This window comes from Stegodyphus dumicola, chromosome X2, assembly GCF_044657685.1.
Source record: "Stegodyphus dumicola isolate Sdum_Otavi_A_Nest chromosome X2, ASM4465768v1".
Taxonomy (NCBI): Eukaryota; Metazoa; Arthropoda; class Arachnida; order Araneae; family Eresidae; genus Stegodyphus; species Stegodyphus dumicola.
Window position 1 is genome coordinate 170,734,971 of NC_140781.1, and position 18,627 is coordinate 170,753,597.

At 30.5% G+C, this 18,627-nt stretch overlaps 1 protein-coding gene across 3 annotated transcripts in view; it reads left to right on the plus strand.

The window, feature by feature from the left end:
- Positions 1–18,627, plus strand: part of LOC118199142 (sal-like protein 1) — a 363,730-nt gene that overhangs the window by 72,460 nt on the left and 272,643 nt on the right. The window contains exons 3-4 of one of the 3 annotated variants that reach the window (XM_085809856.1): positions 12,625–13,126; positions 13,213–13,270. The exons of the other annotated variants lie outside the window; for them this stretch is intronic. The gene's annotated coding sequence lies outside the window, so the exon portion shown is untranslated. The remainder of the gene's footprint in view (positions 1–12,624; positions 13,127–13,212; positions 13,271–18,627) is intronic. 3 annotated transcript variants of the gene reach the window in all.

An 18,627-nucleotide genomic window follows, 5' to 3' on the forward strand; every position in this document is an offset into this window, starting at 1 on the left:
ATATTCAAGACCTTCATTAATCCATTCAGATCTCTGCTGGGGAAGCGACTCTCGAACATTTCAGAAAGAGCTCATTAAGACGAATTTGGAGAGAGAATATTTTAAACTCTTGGCGGTCCTTCCATTCATGTGATGAGGTGGAGCTGCCAAAAGCCGATTCTCAAGCTACTGTTGGTGCAATTTGAAACCGCGATCCTTATCCGAAGAATGATCTGTATTTTAATGTATTGATTCGAGAATTTTTAAACGCTCGTAAAAGGAATTCGTTACGCAAAGTCGCTAAGTAACGTTCCTCCACCGTCGGTAGTCACAACGAAACATCTTGTTTAAAACTAATTCTTGAATTGTAAAAGATAAGAAGAAAACTTTCCATTTTAACGAGTTGCTTTGCGTTTATTAAAACTATAAAGTTTAGATGAGAAATTGCTTCAATTTATATTACACAAAAGTTTCTTTCGATTTTGAAATACTGCGCTGATGCTAAATACACCGGCATGTGTTCCACATTATAAATGGTATAACAGACGTTATGTTTTAAGGAATATTTAATTTTACGGTAGGTGTAATTTGTGCCTCTCAACTCGAATGGATGTTATTTCAGCACAAAGGTCAGTTAGTTCTAAATCATGTCTATAAAATATAATTTCCTTTTTTTATATATTTTAATTCCAACCCTTTTCTTTTGTTATTTTACGGTTTCAGGTAAGTTATAGTGGTTAACTCTATCCTATTATCGTACGATTTAGAGGCATCAAATGAACAGGTAGAAGGAAAATGAGCTCATAACTAAAGCCTAGCGGCAGCGGTGCTGTTTGTGATTCAACAAAGTATAATTCAGTTTTTATTTATTACACGTGTAGTCTCTCGATAGTCAAGAAACTCATAAGATTAACTTAAATACCACTTTTGTTACAAACCCGTTTCTTTAAATATAAAAGCGATTTAAATTTAAATCGCTTTCTTTTGTAATAGTCTCAGGTGTGTTATGTTAAGCATGTATTGTGTCTCCAAAGTGCGCCTTACGCGAAGTTTCACTTCGCAACGTAATTAGTAGGAATAAAATTCCACCCGAAGTACAAGTTCAGTTGATGGGCGGGATTTTTATGAGTTCTACCAGATTTACGCATCGAAAATTACTGGTTTTTTTTTTTTTTTTTTTTTTTTTTTTTTTTCCCTAGCATTTAGAGTTCTACAACCAACGGCATGTTAAAAGAAAAAAAGAGGAGAGAATAGATTTTACTGCAATTGTTTCGGTTAAATTTTATCCAGAAACCATCATATTTGACGCAGACCATTTTATCTTCTTACTCCCTCATTTGCTCTCAGGTACTTAAATATATCGTCAAGTTTCAGCCTGTCTACTTGAGAATCTGATTAGGAACATGCATATAAAAAGGTGGCCTAAAAAACTGCTGTGTGAATGAATGAATGAAAAAAAAAATAGCCTCTAAATTTCAAATCCTTTTATTATTCTCTGCAATAGTTTCTGTTGAGAAGATTTTTTAAAATTTGAAGCAAACTCCACACCACTATTTTCTTATGCATGTACGTCAGCATGATGTGTGGAGAGCCCGTCAAGAAATCTCTGCAACAAATGCCAAAACAAAGCAACAAAGAAACAAGGTTAATCCTTTTTTAACCATCAAGATCTGAAATAGTTTTGCTGAACTTTTTGATAACCTGTAATATAAAGATTTTCCACGACACTTCGAACGGAAGAAAAACTATGTAAATAGTTTATTTTTTAACTTTATCACGTAATCTCCTGTCCGAGTGTGAATTGGAAGAATACAATGAATAAAGACTGCGTTTTGACCCATATTCTTATTCTGATGAGGGACGCCAGGTAATTTTTCACACGGGGACTTTCTTCCCCCTCCAGTTGTTTCTCGTTAGCTTTTGTTTCCTCTGGACATATCGGTTCACGTCTCAGTAGACAGTGACAGAATCTGATCTCTAACCGCACACTTGGTTACCACGCGTTACGGGTATCGGTGCGGTGCATTGCGAACACAAACAACGTTTCACACTCCACTCCTCTCTTTTTTTTCCCTCATTGAGAACTCTTTTTTATTTCTTAGTGGGAATTCGTTTGTCTCAATTCTGACAGGCAATTAAGAAATGGTTAGTATTACTTTAGATTATTTAGTTGCGGTTCTCCCATAGGAAAATATCGCATATTGTTTTTGTACTAACAGTTTCCTCAATGGCAGCAAAAAGGTTTTTCTTTTTCTTTTGATTGCTACAAATTATTTTACTGATGTATCTTGGTTACATATGATCTAATCGTTGTATTCGGGCAATACTTTCTGTTTGTTTTGATAATTACTTTTGATAATCTTTATATTACAGTTTTTATTTCTTAATAGAAAAAAAAATATTTTGAAATGTTATCTTTTAGTTTAATCATCAGTTCTATAATAAATTCAGAAAACACTTACCAGGGAATGATAGACAGACTAAAAAATATTTCTCTACATATTTAGTCAATAAAATCAAAGTCAAAATGGCTTTTTTTTTTTACCATGCTCCTCTCTACTCCTTCCTAAAATGTAAAGCAATGTTGAACTGCATATTATGATTTCAATCCTAAACTCAGAGGTAGAGATTTACTATTGTAATCGTAATTATCAAATACGCACTATAAAATATAAATCTTATTTTAAAATCTAGCAAACACTGACTTTAGATTTTAAAGAAAAACTTAATTTCGAAGGAGGCTGATATGGTCCCTATTTTATCTAGGAGTAACACAATTAAAAATAGTCAAGGCTGTATAAATATAATGTGTGCTGTTCTTAGTGTTAAAAACTTTTCTCAGTATCTTCAAAATTGGGATTATTTTCGGCAAAGGACCATGAACAGTATTTAAATGTACGGTAAGTCTTTTCTTTTTGAAATTCAAGAACTATTACAACTATAAAATGCTTTGCATGTTATTACACTGGTATGTGTGTAGGCACTCAACTAAACAGCACTCAACGATCCCTACTTAAGACTTTTCTATTCAGAATTTGTTATTTGTAGATGAAAATAAGTAAATTTTTTAGTAATTAGTTTAGAAAAAGGCCGAAATTCAGTATTTCGACCCCTCCCAGTTTTCCTGAAAATAACGCTTTATGTATTTCAATAAGAGAATGACGATTTTTCTTCGAAGATGTAATTCAGAGGCTAAAAAAAAAGTTTTTATTCTCGACAAATCCTAACTACTCTCTTCCTAAGATTGCATCGAGCTTATCTCCTACCGAAGTTAAAACGCCAAAAAAGAATTTTATTATCGGTTAAAATTTCATTTTAAGAATGCTTTTTGCATTTATTATTTAACTAAGTGCTGAAAATTTGAAAATGATGTGACTGGAAATGCAATATATTTTCCTTGATTTATTTTTGGCTGAGCCTTCTGCGAATATCAGATATTGTGTATGCAAATCTCTATAGGATAGATGAGTTTAGTCCTTAATGTAACTTTAAAAATGTATTACAGACTCTTAATAGATTTGTTCTTGTATATATCATGCATCAGTTGCATCATCTTCAGAGGGAAAAATTTAATAATGACGTTTTTAATGAAGTGTTTTTATGAAGAAAATTTTAAAACATCAGCATTGAGCAACTTGCTATTATTGAATAAACTATACATTCTATATATGCTACTTAACGGTAAAAAGTATTTCTTATCGTAGCAAATGAAATAAGTTTTGTTCTTGATTTTTCCATTGAAAAATACTACTCATCATCTAAATCATTAAATTACTAGCTTGCAGTGTTTGCAAAAATAACTGTATAAATTCGAAATATATATTTTAAATTCATCGGTATGACATTTAAAGTTTTTTTGAATTGTTATACATATTATAAAATTATTTCAGTGTAAGAATTTTAAGATTTACATCAAGCACCGTATTTACTCGCTTAATAGTAGCACTCCCGTTTTGAAACAGAAAAAATCTTCAAAAGTGTACAATATTGTGTAGCAGATTTCCCCGCATAATAGTCGCACCTAGACCTTTCACGATGAAAAATTGGCCAAAAAAGTGCCACAATTACGCGAGTAAATACGCTAAGTCTGTTCTATGTTGAGCGAAGTTATTTTTTATTGCGTACGTGTCATACATTATATATAGTTTTCGAAACTACAGATGATATAATACTGTAGATTTTTGGATATTATAAACTGATTCAGCTAGTATCAAATAATATATCTATTGGAAATTTTCGTAACAAAAGCTTCAGAAGTAAATTTTAAAAAAATTATCAATTTATAACCTTGAGGTTGAAGAAAGTATTAAACATAACCACATTTTTATTAGTTTATTCAATCAACGTGGATATTGAAATCAATCATATGTAGCATTTTCCCTCGCATATTAAATCCTAAAATATATGCTGAAATGCATAAATTGAATTTTCAAGTGCATTTTCTGCAATTCGTCGTAGATAAAGAGTTGTATGGATTATGAACGTGAGCCTAAGTTGTAAAATCGACAACATTTTTAATGGTAATTAATTAGAGTAAGGAATAAAAGAATGCGACTAGTTCAGATTTAATTCGGTTTTGATCTCTTGCTTTAAAGCACACAATAAATATAGTTTTCATGAAATAGACAGGCTTCCACAGCCTATCTTTCTTTAAACGAAAGGAAATTTTCTAGAGCATTTGAATGACCTATGTTTACATCAAGATAAACATTTTTAAAAGAACATATATATTTTATATGCATATAATTTAAAGTAAAGTAGAAATATATATATTCCCTCCTTCCCCTAGTATGTAGCATGTCATCTCCAATCTGCATCGCTTCCTAAACATTTGAATTAAATAGATTACTAAGCTTTACAAATTTAACCTCTTCAAAAATATTACTTTCCTGCTATTTTAAATGTTCGCAGCTGGAAGAAATAAATTTCTGAAAATATGAAATAAACGATTAGTGGTATAGCCATTTGATGTCAGACAGTTTCTGCCGCTTATAATAAAACTGTTGCACGGCCACTGTGACACAGACACGTGTCAGGAGTGACGCTGTACCCACGCCTCCTCCTATGGTCCTACAATGTCCACGATTTATATAGAAGAACCGTTTGGACCGGCAGGGGTCATCGGTTTGATGAATGCTCTTTGTACTCTTGGTTCATGACCCCGTAGAAGATTAGACCGGCCGCTCTCCAGAGCTGAATTGTGGCCCCTTTTATAAAAGCACAATAACTAGCCCACGACAAACCATTCACTATGAAAGGGTTGACAGTTCGAAGAAATATTGAAACCATTCCACACTGTTATGTCTCGTGCCAGAGGCAGATGGCATTGTCTGCCAGAACGCAATTTCGTTGACCCACATTAGAGTGGCTTTATTTCCAAATTCAGCTGCTGTAGATCTCGAAGAAATTAAATTGTACGTGAACAACACTTGCATCCAGGGATCTGAAAGGAAATGAATGCAACGTTTACATTTGCGTATGTCCAGTTACATTTGATAAAGCACAATCATAATAATAGTTCTATACCACGCTATCTTTCAGAGTATGTTTTCATAATATAAGCATTTGAAATATAAGCATAGTAAATAGTTTAAAATAAATATTAACAATGCAGCAGCGAATCATTTTTAAACGTTTTTAAAGCGCTTCGAGGTTTCCGTAATAATTTGAAAAAGCAATCTTTTAATGTTAAGCGGTTACTTGTTTTTGTTGTGTACAGTTGCAAATTATATTATGGAAATATTTCAAGCTACTTTATTTCACCCAGGTAGTTCTTACCAATAATTCATAAAAATATGTATATATGAAAAATTAGGTGCAAGTTAACGTAATTTGTTTAAAAGTAGCATTTAGATAGCAAATAACATTAGAAAACAGTGACCACATTTTACTTTTAAAAATATGATTTTACCAGTATTCACTAGTACGTAAGTATTCACTAGTGAAGTTATATAGGCTGTTTATAACATAGTCTTGTGAACAGCATATATTAAATGGTATAAAAAATAAGGTAATGTTTACAGAAATTTAAGGCTCCCAACATTTCTTGCTATTTGCTTGATATTAGTTAGCTATTAATTGAGGGGAAAATGTAATAATAAATGAAACTTTACAGAATACATTTAAAAACAAGAACTTGAAGGGTAATATTTTCTCTTTTGCAACTGATTTAAGCTGCATCATAATACGAGTACACTGTACTCTTCAATACTGGACAATTTAGTTCAAGGAAGAGGACAGCTATTTTATTTTACAGACAGTATTTGCATTGTTATGCATTTATTAAAAATATTTTTGCTTTCATATGCGATATTAGTAATTATACTTGTAATAACCATTAAAGATATCTATGCTCGGGCATAAAATACAAAGAAATATAAGTGGGAATTATACTTTTCCTATAGGATGAAACAGCTTCCAAACTCTTGTGCTCTGCGCGTCAAAAACATATTTTTATCGGCTGAGAGGCGATCAAGATAGAGCGAAGAAACGATTCATCACAACTGCTTGTGGGAATAAAGTTCTCCCCTGACATTTTGTCAAAATGGAAACGCATTACGAATTTTTGTGGCAAACCCCGGCGCAAGTAATTCGAAAAGAAAAGATTGTACTGAAGTGCGAAGTAAAATTTGAAATTGAATTGAATCGCTTTCTGAGATAAAAATATAGATATAGTAATAGAAACGTCAAAAAGAAGTAAATCAGATTTCTAAGGCTTACCGCAGGCACATCTAATACCTTGACAGATTGATATGTATTGGCAGAGCAAAAAGCAAGTGCCATACAAATGCTAAAAATTGTCAAATCCATTTAAATTCCCGGCACCTTTCCCATGTTATGATGTATGTATATGGAAAGGAGACAAAATCCATTGAGTGGGTAACTTTGAGTAACGTTTCGAATATAAAAAGGATTGCTGAAAGAATTACCCTGCATAAACCGATTTAGGGCATTGCCGGCTGTTTGCTTTACTTGAATAACATTTCTCACTGAAAGGAAAACATCGCTTCGAAGAAGAAAAGGAAAAATATTTGCATAAGATCCTTTCTTCTTCGATGGATTTGCCGAGAAATGATAAAAGTATATGGATTATATCTTATCAGATTTGGGAACGCTCAGGCTCTAAGTTTTGGAAGCTTCATATAAAATCGCATTCTGGAGACAAAGTTTGTGTCAATATTTTAATGCTTTATCTTTCTCGACAGATTTTATCACAAAATTGAAGGCTCATATATTTTCGATTCTGATTTTATGAGTATTTGTCCGGATTTTTATTTCCCTTCAATGACACGTTTCTCTTTCTTTCAGATGATTCCATTATCTTGCAGCAGCACACACACACATACACATTGTCTGTGTGTGCATTTGTTGCAAGGTGCTGGAAGTTGCGTGTGTTTATGCTTGTGCAGTCGTTGCGAATAAATATGTATAAATTGTCTTCGGATGTGAATACAAGGATTTATTGAATCGATTTAAACAGATATGAATATTTTTATTGTTAGTTCTTTTCATTTATACTAGGGCGGGGCAAAGCATTCAGTTATTCAAAGCGGAATGTGAGAAATGCGGTAAAGAGTATGAAATTTATCAATAACATTTCGTTCCTTAATTCGTTTCATTTGATAAAACAAAAGGAATTTTTGTTTCGAAACCCTCTTTCTCGATATTAAATTCCCAGTTATTTCGCATTCAATTCTTAAATTCTTTGTGACGATAATATAAGTTACGGATGTTTTATCTATGAAGTCTAAATTTTTTTAAAGTACTCTTCCTTAAGTAAGTTGTGTAATTTAGATAATGTAAGGAACAGTAGAATAATTTTAAAGTAGAAAAATAGTATTGTTTCTTCATAAATTTTAACTTTCTCTATAATAAAAATAACTTTTCCCAATCATATGAATGGATTTAAATATTTAATATTTGAAAGCCTGGAACTAGATCGGAAGCATTTTTCTAATTGGAATTACTAACCTTTCCAATACGTAAAAATTACTCTCAAGACTTTTAACCAAAATTATTCTTTGAAATCCCCCATAAAATAGTTATCATTAGTTTCGAAATAGCATTTCGCTTAAATCTTGGAACTTGTCTTGCTTATAATTTCTTATGCATTCAAATTCCCTGTTCGTTTCTTTGTAGATGCGTTTCAGCGAACAATGGTTATACAGATTCAGTAATTTAATATTATATTTCGAATCAAGCTTTGTCTTAAAAAAAGTTAAAAAGGGTGCCAGAATAGCAAACTGTTTGCTATACGTAAAGTTAGTTTCAATCTGCATCAAAACATAGCTGATATTTACATAAAATGCTTACTAAGTTAAACAACTTTTTGAGTACTGTGAACGTTTGTACTCGACGTCATATCGATTAATGAAATTGTTATAAATTAAAATGCGGCTTTTTTATTCAGGTGGGAGGGGGGAGAAAGGTTTCTATTCCTTAAGTTAGATTTTCGTCAGATATTTTTGTTTCGTCCTCACCCCTGTAAAATGGGATTTTATTTCTCATTTTATGAAGTTTCCTCTCATTCTACGAATCAGTATTCTACGAATCAGACCAAGTCCATTTTGTTACAACAAAAAGCTTAGTAAATGAAAAAAAAATGCGTTTTTTAATTCCAGCCAAATGATATTTCTGTATAATATTAAATTACTTGTATCTTCTTTTATCGAATGATAACAGGTAAAACACGAATGTTCCTCATCTTAAGTTAAATTTTCTTAGAAACGATGACTTAGATACAAAAGCACACACACACATTAAAAAAAAAAAAAAAAAAAAAAAAAAAAAAAAAAGAAATTGGCACTTGAATAGTGAGATTGACTTTAACTTTATAAACGTATCTACTTTCAGTTTGCTTTGATCATTTTTAATATCACTACCCTCTTGTCATAATTATGTACAGCGTTCTTTGTAATGCATGTAGAGTACGGATATAAAACATTTAGGAAATTTTATGGGACTGCAGGATATAAGAACTTTGAAAGGTCCTATAATGAAGAAATAATATATATATAAGTATTAAAAGCCTAATACCTGCGCTGAAGCTTCATAATAAGAAATTAAAATTTATTTACAATATATATATTAATATAGTGCATATATTAATACAGAATATATATTAATGTATATAAAGAATACAGCAAGCCCGCTATGCTATTATTTCATGTACACAGGTATGTTTCGCAGTCATTTAAAGGAATAATCACGTGTTTTAAAAGGTGAGTCCATTTTCATACTTCAGTTAAATTATTTGCTAATTCTCGAGGGAAACAGTAAATTTTTCACAAAAATCATCCTTAAATTTTATACAAAGTATGAAGTGTTTTTACTCAGTGAACAAATATCTCGAATTTCAAGAAATTTCAAAGTTGCTGTTTGATGTATGTAATTAACTGACTGATTAACTGTGTCTAGATGTGGTGCTGGTCCTACACACACGGACTACACAGGAAAGTTGGTAAGTTGAACTTTCTTATTAAGTCTCTAGGGTATTTTATTTATTTATTATAAAAGCAGAGTTGTCATCGATTATTTTCGAAACAAATAATTTAAAGTAAATGAAGGATCTGCAGTTTACTACAGGTAAATTATGATGTTAAGGATAGCTTATAATTAAGTATATCACCAAAATCTGTCACAAATTCATGCAATATCTGTTGTTCATTTTGCTTTTATTTTATATTAAGTATTTTAAGAAAGTAATTTTGAAACGAGTTAATATAAACAACCAAACTTCTTTGCAGAAATATTTTGTCCTTGTTCCCTAAACATACGTATTTTGATCGTTTATATTTCTTTTGTTCTGTGTTTAGAAAGGAAATCTAGGAATTTTATTGCATATTTCTTTTCTTTTTAAATTCAGATGTGAAATTAATTGAAATATTTAAACTTTTTCAGCATGCCATTCAATTATTTTAAGTTTGGTTTGCAAGATATGGAAATCTAGTTTGCAATTATTGTCGAAATTTAAAAAATTAGTTTTCTCCTCTCCCCACATATTTTATGCTTTGCGAGAGGTTTTGCAGTTTTGTTTTTGGAAGCTAAGAAAATTTTGCCGATAAATTATATGTATTTTTCTTTGTCTTTTTCAAATGTGCTGGCTCTTCCCAATGAGACGTTAGGAAATAAAATCCGGTTTTATTTGCAGAGAAAAGGATAAATTTAGTAAGTCATTGCATAACTCTGATGTTAGAAAATATTGTAATTTATTATCATTAGGCAAAGTGCATTTTTCATTAAAATCAATGCAGAGGGAATACGACCCATTACAGCGATTATAAAGTTAAATCTGTCATTTAAGGTTTTTTTAGTTGAATCTTAAAATTTTTTGCTTCATTACTATTGTCAGCATACGTGTAATATAATGTTTGTAGCATTTAATTTGCATCTTAAATTAACGTATAATATAAGTTCAAGTCTAAAAATCCATAATGCCCCTTTTTTCACACCAATGAAAAAAATTTATACAGCGAGACTGGAAGAACTATGGATTATGACAAGAATTAGGATGTAGGTCTGAATGCATGTGCATATAAATATACAAATGCATATTCACATATTTATAGTACCATTGTCAGTAGGACATGATTCCGTAGAGCGGAAAAAACCTGTTGAAACATATTGACAATATATAATAAGCTAAATGAAACAATAATCATCCAAGAAAAACTATAGTAATTTAGAAACATGTAGCTCCCGAGCACCTCCATATGTTTAAGTCTAGGAATTTAATGTCTTTTCCTTGTAAAAAAGGAACTTTAATATTAACATTTCAAAAATATTCGGGTTTCTTAAGTATTATTCAGTACATAAGCATACTCTACGACGATTATAGATCAGTACTGAATGTACAGAAATATTTCTTCATGATTTGAGCAGCAGTTCTTTACTCAGTTATGAAACGAAATTGTTCAGATATAAATTTGTTGCTTCTTTTTGTTTGCAGACAACTGATAATAAGTATTATCTCATACGTAACACATTTTTTTGTTTGCTTTCCTCTTTAGCGTAGTATAGTACAAGCAAAGACTGACAAGATACTAATTAATTAATTAATTAATATTTCAACCAGTGTCATAAAATGTTGATTTATATAAAGCTAATAATTGCTTGCATATATTGTCCTTTTAAATAAATGTTTATATTTAATAAATAAGTGAGAGTTTCACATTTTTTCCTGTGAAGAATTGAAGTTAATTAAAGGAAATTAATCATAAAAAATTCTCAATATTAAGCATAAATTTTCATGCAAATACAACTTTTAAATAATTTTAATAATCAGCTTTAATATCTGTATCATAAGGCTATTTCGATAGACGAGATTTAGTTCTCAAGTAAAGAAGTCTTTTAGTTAAAATTTCAAGCTCTTAATATCAGCTATGCATATAAACTCATTTAACATACATATGGCAATAAGTTCTCTTTATATTTCCGAACAATATGGTTTAAACTTGTATCAATACGGGTTCTAATGTTTCGGGGGGCGACAATAAAAATAGTTTCCCACAGTACTCACATCTCTTATATATATTTAGAATCACTGTAAAATAATTAGTTAATTACTTGTATTCTAATTTTAGACATTCTTTTCTTTAAAAGTAGTCAGATAAAGTAATGTAAGACTAAGCAGCATAATAAAATATTTCATTTTGTGCAGTTTACTTTGTTTCTTTTTGTAATTATGCAATTTAGGTTGGTAAGAAAATCTACTTTTGTTCATCCTAAATTTGAGAAAATTCTTTAAAGGTAACTCAAGTGCTCAGATCAATTTCTATGTCATCTTATTTTTACTTATCAAATCAAAGACTTGTACGCTCTTACGCGCATCAAATACAAGGTACATACATCAAATATAAGGTATACAACTAGAGGAAACATAGCTGCAGCATGTAAGTAAATTTTCTTATCTGCACTTCAGGAATATATTGCAACTACACTGTTTCAGTATTGTTATAAATTAGTGCGAAGGAAAAATTTCAGCCCCAATGCTCTCACGTCTTAGCATCAAATTCTAGGCTTATTTTTAGTGTCGATATCAAGTTTCTGAAGATCCATTATGTTATATGAAATTACTAATATAGATTATGCTTCCGTTCTCCATACCGGTTCTTCAAAAATTAATTTTACTCTCCTTTGAGATTTTTGTGTTGTCTTATCTTGAAACATTTGTAGTATCTTGTAAAGTTATTTTATAAAGCTATATGTGGTACACGCAGAGGGCTCGGGGCAACTCAATGCTAAGTCACATATGATCTTCTTTGTGTAGCAAAGAAGAGCTTAATCTTTTGTTTATTTATTTCTAATCTTGGGGATTTTTACCTGACCTATGTAGTTTGTAATTCGAAAAGTGAATATGAGATCTCTGTTAAAAGTAATTATTCAATTAGCCATTTTTTGGTTGGTTTACCAGCGGGTGTAAAGGCGCCAAGCAGGAACAATCGATGCAGAAGTTTTGAAAGCATTCATATGAACGTAAGTAGCATTTGATTTCCCCCCCTTTTTAGCGCATAACGCTAGGTTTAGCATTGTTTTGCCCCAGGCTCTTTGTGAAATTTTTATACAACCATAGTTATAAGTCATGATATTAGTCTGCAAAGGCTTAAATGAACGAATATCGCGAATAATATAAATATTATTTTACAGGTGTCTTGACTTGGACGCCTACACCTAAAATGCTTAGGAAGGGAAGAAGCAAATGAAACGATCTTGTGCAATTTCATTACTCATTCATCGTAAAGCTTCGATAGTTTTTGAGAAAATGTCAAGAATTAGGAAGAATCTGTGTTATTACAAATGATGTAAGATGGCAGTAGACAAGATGAAGAAAAGCGTTTAGAACATGAGCCCCGTAGAGTTACATTTTCTGCAAAGGATGGAGGGTGTAACATGAAATTAACTTTACTGTAGGAATGCTTTTTTCTGCAATGAACAATTTCTTCTACAAAGTATTGCTTTCTTTCATCGAGGAAATAGCATTGTAAAATATGGAGCAAGTGCTTCGAAAGTTTAAAGTACTTTCGCTCTACAAAATTCATCTCGACTTATTTTAACAGAAGAAGTTTTCAAACTTCCCCAAAAGACAAAAAAAATTTAAAGAGAAATCGAAAAGTGTGTTAAATCCACAACGTAAACAAAAGGCGAACAGGTAAAAATTTTGATTTTGAATTTGGGTGTATCGAAAAAATTTGACAAACAGTGATACTAGGAATTAATCGAATGGACATTTTTTAGATACGAAAGCTTGGACGAAGAATTGAAAAGGAAATATGAATAACATAACCAAAAAAAGGTAATGAAAATATTGACGTATTTATTGTAATTAGTGTGCTAAATAGTGCAAATAAAAACGCTGAACTGATGCATTTATATTTTATGTAGAATGTTTTATTATCATGGTTTGTGTTGCGTGAATAATTTGAGTAAACTTTTAATATGTGACTTAGCATTACGTTGCCCGAGCTCTTAGCTGCTCTTTCGCTCTTTAATTCTTTCCTGCAATTGTATTTTTTGTATATTTACGATATGCGATGGCATGTTTTGAAACCATCAATGGCATTAATTGTAGAAAATTCATATTTACAAATATGTTGTTTAATTAATACGTAACGGAAGAAGGAAGATGAAATAATTTAAGGGGGAGTTGTATATTCATCTGTGATGAGGTACTAAGAAAGCAGCCTTTATTACGTCAACTCTAAATTATGCTATAGTTTTGAATTCGTACTTTTTGCAGATGTTTATTTGACATACCATTCCGAGTGGATGTCAGTATATTTTGCTAATCAGTTGACAATTTACATTTATTTTGTATTGATGCTCACAGATTTATTTTGTGTTTACTTTGTAGTGCCTTAGAATGATTTCTTTTCTCTTGTCTAAAATATACTTTATTGTGATACAATGTTTATTCTCATCTCTTATTATTTAAAATATTTGCATCAATTATTGCAGCTATACTATGCTATACTATAAGTGAAAGAAATTTAAAATTTTCAAGAAAAGAGTGAAAATAATTTTGTCATTCAAATACCTGAATAAATATTTTTTCCTCTTCTTGGTTAAAGAAGACTTTTGAAAGATTATGAAAACAGGGTTTAATCAGAAGTGTGACCGATTAAATAGTTCAAGCAGCAAATTTCAATTCAAGCAGGGCTTTTCATTTCATATCCGTGATATTCTTTCAGAAAGTTGTAAAAATATCTTGTTTAAGGCTATTAGCTGCGTTTATAACGACACAGTTTTATTGAAAATTTTAAGCATCTAATTTAAAAAAAAATTAGGAATATGCTATGTTTTTACGGAAAGTGGTTTAATGTTTAAAACTTGTTGTGGGTAAGCTTATAAGCAAGTATTAAGATTAATTTAGTACACGTGATTATATGGATTAGGACTCATAATAATTTTCATCATTTGCAAAATCAGAGAAATAATCCATATTTTAGTAATATATGTAAAATCTAATACTGCCAATGAAGTAAATATAGAGGAACGCTTTTCTTTAATTTTTATGTACGTTTCTGAAGCAGAAATTTTTAATTTTCTTAGTAACGCAATTAAAATTAATATACAGTTAATATACTGACAAATTAAAAAAGCTCCTAAGTTTTGATTCTTTTATCGAATCTTTTCATCGCCATCTTTTCTTTTCATGAAAATTCGCTGAAATAATTCTGCTCTGAAATGAGGTTTTATTGGAACGGTGTTGAGATTTTGTTTTGTTTGAAAAGAAATCAATTTGATTAACCCAAACAGAAATCCACGGGGAGCAGGAAAAAACCATATTAGTGTATACATTTCGAATAACCCGCAGTGCACTTCAATAAATCAGTTGCTTTAACTTTTATGAAGCTCGCATGTTTTCATTATTTTTCCCGAAAAGGATTATTTATAGGCAAAAGAATCATCTCCTAATTTGGGCTTATGCATTAATAGAAACATTAAGTGTTGGCATTTCTCTTTTCCAAAATTTTGCATACTAATGTATCGAGAGAAATCTATAGCGCTCTCATTAATGAACGATTCGTTGTGGTAAATCAAAACACTTACTTTTAATTAAAAGAAATGCAATAAGCATTGTCGGATAATTACCGCATTGCAAATACTCGTTTTTATACATATACTTCTGCTTTTATTTCTTTGTCCACCAAGATTTTAAAAATATATTTCAGAAAAAGAAGAAAAGGCTTTTGAAGAACTTTTGCCGCATAAATTTTGATATGCGCAAATCTCTAGAGTAGAAACAATGCAACCGCATTAAAGGAAATAGCGCGTAAAATCTTTAAAACATCTTTTTAATGCATTGTCTCTCTTAAATCGTACTTGAATTGTTGATAGTTATAATTCGTCACTGGGCTTTAAAAGGGGAGTAAAAAACTGAATTGGGCTTCCTCTGCTTTCCAATTTCAAATATATTCACGTTCAACTACAAAAAATTTCTGGAACACATAACAAAGAAATCGCCTTGTTTCGACGAGGCAGGCACAGCAAGTCCGTAACAGAAGTGCTTAGTTCTAAAAATTCGACACACGGAAGTTTCGATTGTTAATTGTTAGAATTACATTGTACATTTGCTTAGTCAAAGAATATGCATTTTAGGTTCTAAAAAAGGCGTATCATTATTCTTCAATCAAAATTTTCCCTCCTTTAAAAACTGAAAAATAAATGTATGGAAGGAAGAACAACCAAATCATTTCAGATAATGAGCATTAGGTAATGATTAAAATAATGAGCATAGAAATTAAAACATCCCCTTTACACTCTTTGCTCTAAAACAATACTGGCAATCACCTTAAAACGCGTTTATATGAATATATATTATTTAAACACCTGAAAGATATATTTCTAACAGCAAAGACTACTGTGATTGTGAGAGCTTTACAAAGCATTTTATAGATCTTTTAATACTTATATCATTTGTCTTAAAATAGATAGCATGTAAGACAAAAGTAAACAAAATTCTTTACAAATTTATATATAATTTTATTTTTATGTAAGTGTGCATCCAATCCCCATTTAAAGCTTCTTTAATAACACAGTCAAGTAGTTTTGTTTATCTTTTTGCTATTAGTCATCGACTAAAAATATCATATATCATATATATATACATATAATTTATTTACTAAATAATATTGATTAATTGAATATATTATCTCCTAAGTTTAATTAAAGTAGAATTATCTTAAAAGAGTGAATCCATACTAGTAAGTTTATATACATATATACGTAAATATTCTTCTCGGTGATCTAGTTTTGTTGCGTTCTGTCGAATGAAATCAAATGATTATCTGAAATTAGATGATCAAGTGTTTATTTAAGTAAAGTTGAATATTTTGAAAGACATGGTTTAGAATGGAAATTTATCATCGGATGCGCAATGTAGAAGTTTATTTTTTAAATTAAAAGATTATTTTGCTAATTAAAAAAATCTAGTATTTGTGCAGATAAATTGGTCTAACGATTCCTAGTGGACGGCCTAATGTTTTGTTCTGAAAATTGTTACAAATTTAATATCTTTATAAAATAATTTAATAATAATTTATCCTATAAATAATATCGATATATGAATCACTAAATGGTGTCACATAGGTATAAATGAAAGTAAATCAACGTTCTAATTACTTTCCAAACTGCCTTGTGTAATTTTAAATTAATTACTATTTTGAAAGCTATTACAAATAAAGAGAGACCATAATTTCTTTTGCAGTTATTTGTTGTATTAATAGTTGTATCAGCGTTTGCTTAACAGTTTCGTAATAACAATTTTATTCCTTATTAAAAAAATTCTAGCAACGTTTCTAAAAATTCAATAGTGATTAAAAAAAGAGAGAGAGAGAAAGAAAAAAATAAATTAGATGCAGTGTATTATTCTGTGAAAAGTAGCCGATTTTCATCTTTCTACCTATTAAAAGTCATGAGCGATGTACTGTGAGGAAAATGAAAGTGGAAAAAATAATACTTAAGTTTATTGGTAGGAAGGGGGAAAACATGAAATTTTACTGAAATTTGATATATAAATCTATGTTTTATATCTAAACGCTAAATAATAAAGAAGCTAATTTACTAAATATAATGTGAGATGCTTGTGAAAATATGGTAGTATGAAATTGAACTAGAAAGAAGTTTGGCTACACTCAGTACTGTCAAGTTTCAGATCGAGCCTGTGAAATGTTAGCATGGATTATAACAAGAATTTAGATCCCACGACGCTTCTAAATTCCGGAGAGATTTTGGAAGTGTCATGATTTCCAACTGCACTATACAAAGCATTTCAGATATGTCCTATAATGTAATTATGGATTTCGTGAAGCTGTTCTCTAAATACCCTCACTTTCAAGGTATTCAGCACCCAAACCCTATGTGGAAAAGCATCTCATCCTTGTAAATAAAATGAGTAATAGTAGGTCCTGCGTAAAAGTTTATGTAGGGTTCTGAGCTCCAGAGAAAACTAAAACCTTAAATATATAGTTACCTTTACCATAGTTGTGGTCATTTTTTCTGCTATTATAGAGATATTGTCAGGCTTCTAACTCTCTCCATATGCAAAAAAGTCGCAAATCGGAGTCTGAAAATTAAAGATGAATCTTGACTCTTCACTGAAAAGAACGCAGGTCTTTTGATCTTGGATTCAAACCTATTTTTGTATTTTGTCTGCATCATTCCAGAATACCATTTTCAACCGTAGTTCTTCACCATAAAGTGTCTTCTGAAAGATGGCGAAGAACCACCGATGAAAGAAGCATTTGACTGATTGACTTATATTCTTGTTTTTCAGTTTCGGTAAGAGATGGCGCATTTTTAATTGATTGGTTAAAATAAGATTTTTAATCTCTTTCATTTATCCCTGAGGTATTTCAGAGTTTATTTTTTTATCAATTTAAGTAAGATGGGAAAATTAAAGGCACAGAATATTTATGCTATGAGAAAATTCAAAATGGTATTATTTTACGAATTATTTATGGTGCTATAATATGTCATTCTCTTAATGTCAATACAATATTCAATGATTATTGTACTGCACATGCACCCAATTCGCGATAAGGATATTACTTATTTATTTAGTTAAAACCTCATTATATGGTTGCTATCTCGATCGTTTTTACATCTTAAGAAAGTATGGTAAATTGATACGGTTGAGAAACATAAGCTTGTAGTGTTGAAACCATCCTAAAAGCTTACATTATTAAACTTATTCAGAAAACTTGGAATTTACTACAAATGCAGCATTGCTTTATGGAATACGTAAACAAATATAAATGGTATCAGATGATATAAGGACGTGAAAACTATGCCTCGGGAACCGTAAATGCTAATGTTAATTTTAAAACAATGATGTTTTCTAAAAAAAGGAATAAAATTTAAGGCAAATCATAAAAGATTTATTCAAAATAGTAGGCAAGGTAACTGGAATTGATAAAAGAAAATTGCTGAAATTAGCAGGAAGGTTTATGTTATATTATATTTTGCATTCCATAATTAGGTTATGAGAAACGGAATGTAATAAACGAATTTATTGTTTGTTGCTCATTTACAAGTTTGTGTTTTTTAGTGCATATATTCTCTTATCCATCGATTCGTCGATTACTTGTCGTAATCAATATAGTCCTACTATAATTGATTCCTCACCTTAGCAACCGCAAGCTTCTTTTT